Genomic DNA, 6,192 nt, shown 5'->3' on the forward strand with positions numbered 1-6,192 from the left:
GGGCCTGGCAGCAGGTGAGTGGCAGTCACAGCTCGACCCTGTGCAGGTGAGTGGAGGTTGAGTGGAACCGCGCCAGGACTGGAGTGGAGGGGCCAGGGCGCTTCTCGCCCCGGGAGCCTGTGGGCCAGGGCGGAGGCGGTGGCGGAGGAAGTGGCTGGGAGCCAGGTAGGCTCCCCGCGTCGCCCGGAAGCCGGAGTTTGCCCGTGTCCCGGCCCCTCGCCGGGAGCGGGGGTTCGTGGGGATCGCTCTTTCTGCTTTGCCCGACGTGGTCAGTGGTTTCCTCCCGACCCTCAGCGCCGGAGCGCGGGCGCGGGCGCGGGATAAGCCCGGGCCGAGCTGAGCTTCCGCCCTCCGCGCGCCCCCGCCCCGTGTGCGCGCACAGACCGCCTCGGCGCGCTCCCGCCGTCCGGGGCGTCCCCGACCCGCCTGCCCACCGCGCCAGGAGGTGCGGGCCCCCAAGGCCGTCCACCCCCGGAGAAGAACATGCACGGCGTGTGGGCAGCATGCTGGGAGGAGCGGGGGTCGGGGCTGGAGCCCCGAGACCTGGGATTCCAGGTCACGGTCCTTCCGCCGCGCGCACAGACCGCCTCGGCGCGCTCCCGCCGTCCGGGGCGTCCCCGACCCGCCTGCCCACCGCGCCAGGAGGTGCGGGCCCCCAAGGCCGTCCACCCCCGGAGAAGAACATGCACGGCGTGTGGGCAGCATGCTGGGAGGAGCGGGGGTCGGGGCTGGAGCCCCGAGACCTGGGATTCCAGGTCACGGTCCTTCCGCCAGGAACGCTCTGGGGACTCAGCACGCGCGAGGACAGGGGCGCCGCGCGTCGGAGACGAGCGGGAGACGCGGGGGGACTGTGGCACGCCAGGCCGGGCAGGGGCAGGGAGACCGGACCGGGTGCTGGCCAGGGTGCGGGACACGCACGGAGGCTGGGGACGTCAGCCCCGCCGCGCACGCGGAGAGCGCAGGAGGAGCCGGCGATTTCCGGCAGCCCCGCGGGGTGTGCGGCATTGGGTGTGAGGTGTGGGGTGCTGCCAGGTGGGCCTCGGGGCCTCAGATTGGCTGTAAGGGCGAGCGTCCGGAGATTGGAGTTTTTCCGCTTGGCTAGAGCGAGGACCAGGGGCACGAGGGTGGGGAGGGTGGACGTTCATGGGCAGGGGGAGGGAAGGAGCTGTGTCAGCCGCAGGCCCGCCCTGAGGCCCTGAGAGACGGCCACACAGTGCAGCGCTTTGTGGGGGGCCTGGGGGAGCTGGGGCCTTGGCCTCGGTTCCAAAGGGCCTCCCTCTTCACTCCTGCCCGAGCTGCTGGGCCTGTTTCCTCCGCAGCGGTGTGGGCACACAGTGGTGCCCCCCAAGGGATAACCGGTTACTGCAGCCACCAGTGCTCACCGGCCCTGGGCACCTTCAAGGAGGGCTGGTACCAGCTCCAGTGAGGCTGAGGGGAAGGGCAGGTGCCACAGGAGAGTGTGACCAGAGCCTGGACAGGACATAGTCATTGCAGGGTGTGGGAATACCTGCTGGTGCCTTGAAGATGGACCCTGCTGGGGTCAGCCCTGCAGGGAGACTGGAGGTCAGTGCTCCTGTGTGGGCAGGCAAGGCCAGGGGACTGGAGGAGGCCCTCGTGTGTTGCTAGGACAATGCCAGCCCTGTCACTGGGCCCAAGTCCCAGGTCACGGAGGGGGGGATGTCCGTGGTGTCAGTAGAGGAGGGCTGCCTCTCCCTCACTCAGAACCGTGGCCTCCCGGGCCCCTGGTGTGTGCCTCCTTATGTGGAAAGGGAGCATCGCCCTCCGGCGCCAGCCTGGGCCAAGGCCCGCGGACTGCCACAGACCCTTGCCATCCTCACCCATTTGGGGGCTATGCCTAAGAGGTGGATGGGGAGGGCTGAAGAGCCTACCCATGCCCTTTCATTGGCTGAGAGTTTGGGAAGGAAACCCTCATTCAGGCGGGTCAGAGTCAGTTGGGGGAGCAATACAACTCCTCCCCTCCTGAGTGCGACCTCCTGGAGGCATGGGGAAGCAGGGCCCACTGCCCAGCTGCCCTCTGTGTGCGTGTGCAGGGTGGCCCTGGCAGGGGTGTCTGTCCCAGGAGCCCCACACGTTGCCCCAGACCCCTGCCCCTCGGAGCACACCTCCCACACACACTAGTACAAGGAAGCGCAGCGTCTGGGTGGGCTGGGGCGGGCCCGGAGGAAGGAGCCTGACTCACTGCTACAGGAAGAGCCACCAACTGCCCGCCCGCCACCAGGGGAAGGGGTGGGTGCCTGGGTGGGGTTTAGGTTCAGGAGAGGATGTGACTGCAAGGCCAGGAAACTACAGGGGACTAAAGCATACATAAACAAAAGCCAGGTCCTCCCAGTGCTCAGGGGTGCATCTGGGGCAGCCTCGGTGCTGTGGCCCCTTCGGGGGGCCCGGCTCAGGGAGATTTTGCTCTCAGAAGCACACTGATGGCCGCAATGACCAACGTCGTCCTCCAGGAAGAAAGAGCTGGAACCAGGTGACTTTGCCCTCCCTGCTGCTCTGAGCGAGCCTGCGTGGTCTCATCGGGGCCTGTCTTTGGAGCCAGGGCAGGCAGAGGGGAGGCCTTGCATGTAGGGTGCATGCATGAGTGTGCCTATGAGAGTGAGGAGGAGCAGGACGCTGTTACTGCGGCAGGGCGCCAAGGGTGGGTGCGAGGTGCCCCGGGAGCTGCAGGACGCTTGGCCCGGTCCGCTCTGTGTGCTGTGTGCTGGGAGGTGTGTGCGGCGAGTGTGCGGCTCGAGCTGTTCGGTGGTAGTGGGGGAGTGCAGGGCGGAAATACGCTGTGTGGGAGTTCCACACGTACAAATGGGCTGAGGATGGAGCTCAGTGTGTATGTGCATGAGCCAGAGGGCTGTGTGTGCACAGGGAGTGCAGGGGAGACGGCGCAGGGGCAGGGTGTGCAGGGGGAGAGGATGCAGAGGGCACGTGGGAGAGGGGGCAGGGGCAGGGTATGCAGAGGAGAGGGTGCAGCAGGATGTAAAGGTAGGGTATGCGGGAAGAGGGTACAGGTGGTATGCAAGAGAGTGTGCAGGGGAGAAGGGCAGGTGTACAAGGTAGAAGGTGCAAGAGGTGTGCAGGGGCAAGGTGTGCAGATGAAGAGGGTGCAGAAGGGTGTTCAGGGGAGAGCAGACAGGGGAGAGGGTGCAGGGTAGGGTGTGTAGGTGGAGAAGGTACAGCAGAGTATGCAGGGGAGAGTGAAGGGAGGGTTGCAGGGAAGGGTGAAGGGGGTAGGGGATGAAGGGAGAAATTGGCAGGGGAGGGCACCTTCTGACCCTACCCCTGTGCTCATATCTTGGCAGTTCAGTGTTGACTTTAGGGGGCCACCTCTGCAGGGGTTCAAAGTCTTCTGATTCTGTGAACATTGAGGGGCCACTGCAGGGAACCCCCTGGGATCTGCAGGGCACACGGTGATGGGTTAGTTGCCCAAGGAGGTGTGTCTTCTACAGCCCTTCAGTGAGAGGGTCTCCTGCTTCAAGGACTTTTCTGCCCTCTGTCCCAAAGGGCTTCTGGAAGGCCCCCTTGCCAGCCCCTAGGGGAATGTGCCTCATGTCCACCAGACCTGGAGGAACTTGCAGCCCAGCCAGACCTGGGGCTGCTGGCTGTGCATAAACCCTGCAGAGGCAGTGGCCGGGCAGGCTAATGTACTCTCAGCAGGGAGGCGAGTAAGTGCTCAGGAAACGTTGGTTGGATGGTTGGTTGGATGAACAGCGTGAACCTGCCCTCCCCAGCCCCCCAGGGAGGAGGGGACCTTTAGGACCCTGGGCTGCTAAGGAAGAGGATCAGGGCACCTCCTCCTCATGGCCTATCACACAGAGCTTTCGAGTCCCCAGACCCGAGGGGTGTAGCTGCTGCCGGTGTGCTGGGAATGGTCTCAGACTCTGCATAACAGAGCGGCCTGGGGCCCCTAGAAAACCAGATGGCACAGTGTGGACGAGTTTGGAAATGACAAGGCTGGTGATGGAGGGGACACAGGACGACCAGAAAAAGGGTGCCCATGAGGCTCCTTGGAGCTGCCCCCGTTGTTCTTGCTTGGACAAGCTCAGGGCCTGGCCCAGCCCCGGGGTGTCCACAGGTGATGCGTCCACACCCATATAGGTATGCACGACTGCATCTGGAACAAAACCTATAGTTGGGACCAAGCAAGGGCCAGAGTCAGGCAGCTAAGCACCTGGAGAGGGACACACCACACATATCCCCAGTGCCCTCAGGGCCTACATGTGGTGGCCCTGGTGCAGGAACAGCTGGCTGAAGCCAGTTGCTACCGAGTGAGATGAAGTCCCCACTGGGTGCTTGTCCACTGCACCCCGGGTAGCCCTGGGGCAGGTGAACGTGGTCCTGGCCTCAGAAGTGGTCCATGCCCTCCTGGGTCATGTGAGAGGGTGCCCATTCTGGCCACGTGTAAGAGGCTTGGGTGCTCCCTGGGCCCCATTGTCCTTGGCCTTCAGTCTGGTGGCTAAAAGATGGGCTGCCATTGGACAACAGAAGCTGTGACATCTTCCACGAGGACATCTGGTAAGAGACTGGGGTATCAGAGTGACCACTGGACAAACCTACGGCCACTCTGACCTACACCTTGGTCTGCAACCTCCTGGGTACTGACAGGTCACACAGGACACAGGCAGAGTGCCACACACACCCTGCTGCACCCCCAGGCTGGTCAGAGGCTGGTCAGAGGCTGGTCAGGTGGTGTCTGTGGCCAGCAGTTACTGGTTAACTCATCCTGTTCCTCCTTAACTTTTCCCTGGGAATGGCGGCCGCCTCTGACCCCCCACCCAGTCAGCCACAAGGACAGAGAAGAGTCTGGCCCTTGGTGGATCACGCTGCCTAGCCAAGGAGCCCGTGGAACCAGGGTGGCACCGCTGCGTATCCTGCTCGGAGGAGGCCCCAGCCAATCATGGCAGGTAGGGGGATCCAGAGGGGACAGGCCTGGGTCCCCACTCCACCTCCTGTCCCTCAGGTTGGTTCCGCTCCAAGCTCTCTGCTCTTAACTCTGCGCTCGGCTACAGGCCAGGGGTACAAAGGCCTCAGCTCCCCATCCTGATGGCCCTTGGTCTTGAAGCCAGGCAGGTGGTGAGTGAGGACGGGTCCTGAGCCCTTTGCTGCCCAGGACCTCCAGGCCAGGCTTACAGGAGTCAGTAGTACCCAGAACACCAGTGGTGGGCACTGTGGGAGGCCACCAAGGGCGGGCTAGGTAGGTGTAGGCGAGTAGGAGGCCACTCAACCAAGATGGAGGTGGTCTGCTCCTCTGACCTCCCTGATTTTTAAAAAGTAATTATTTACTTTAATTTTATTATTATTTCAAATTTGCTATAGGGCATGTGTGCTCACCAGAGAGAGAGCAAGAGAGAGAGAAAGAGAGAGAGCAAGCTATTGGGTCTGGGACTTGAACCACAGTTGACCATGTGGGAATCCAGTGCCCCAACCACCATGCCACCAGCTGGCCCCATGACCTCCCTGTTTTAAAGACAAGAAGTTCAGACCTCAGTGGGATGGGGAGGGCTTGCCTGGGCCAGAAGTAGCAGGGCCCAGAATTTCAGGCTCTGAGTGAAGGTACCAGCGTGCTCAGCACCTGAGTCCCCAAACCCATGGGTGCCCACATTCCTGGTAGCCCCCCAGTAGAGGCGGGCCAGACTGAGGGGTGCAGTGGCCAGCCTCACCTCTGGCATGGGAATCATAGCATCACCCAGAGTGGGCAACAGATGCACGTGATAAATGTGGGGGCTGGACTCATGTCCTGCTCAGCTGGGGGACAGTGGGCCCCTTGTGGCCAGGATGAGCCAGCTCAGCCATGTCTGGCTGCTACTTTCCACGCTAATCTCTCCTACGCCCAGGGCAGGTGGGACACACACGATGCACCACTGCTGGGGAAGACATGCCGGGCACTGGGCCTCTCCCCGTGAGATCTGTGGGAGGACATGGTGTAACCACCAAGCAACACACATGCCCCTCCCCCCCCTTATTTACCGTCTTTGGATGAGGAGGGAACCCAGCATCCCAGCGTGGCTGACCTGCTGTCTTCTCTCTGCAGGTGTCTGTGACAGGGCCCCCAACTTCCTCTACCCAGCTGAAGACCAGGTCCTGGGGCCCGCCCTAGGCAGTGCAGTCGCTCTGAACTGCACAGCCTTGGTGGTCTCTGGGTCCCACTGCCCCTGGCCTCCAGTCCAGTGGCTGAAAAACGGC

The sequence above is a fragment of the Tupaia chinensis genome, unplaced genomic scaffold (assembly GCF_000334495.1).
Source record: "Tupaia chinensis unplaced genomic scaffold, TupChi_1.0 Scaffold143624_1, whole genome shotgun sequence".
NCBI lineage: Eukaryota > Metazoa > Chordata > Mammalia > Scandentia > Tupaiidae > Tupaia > Tupaia belangeri.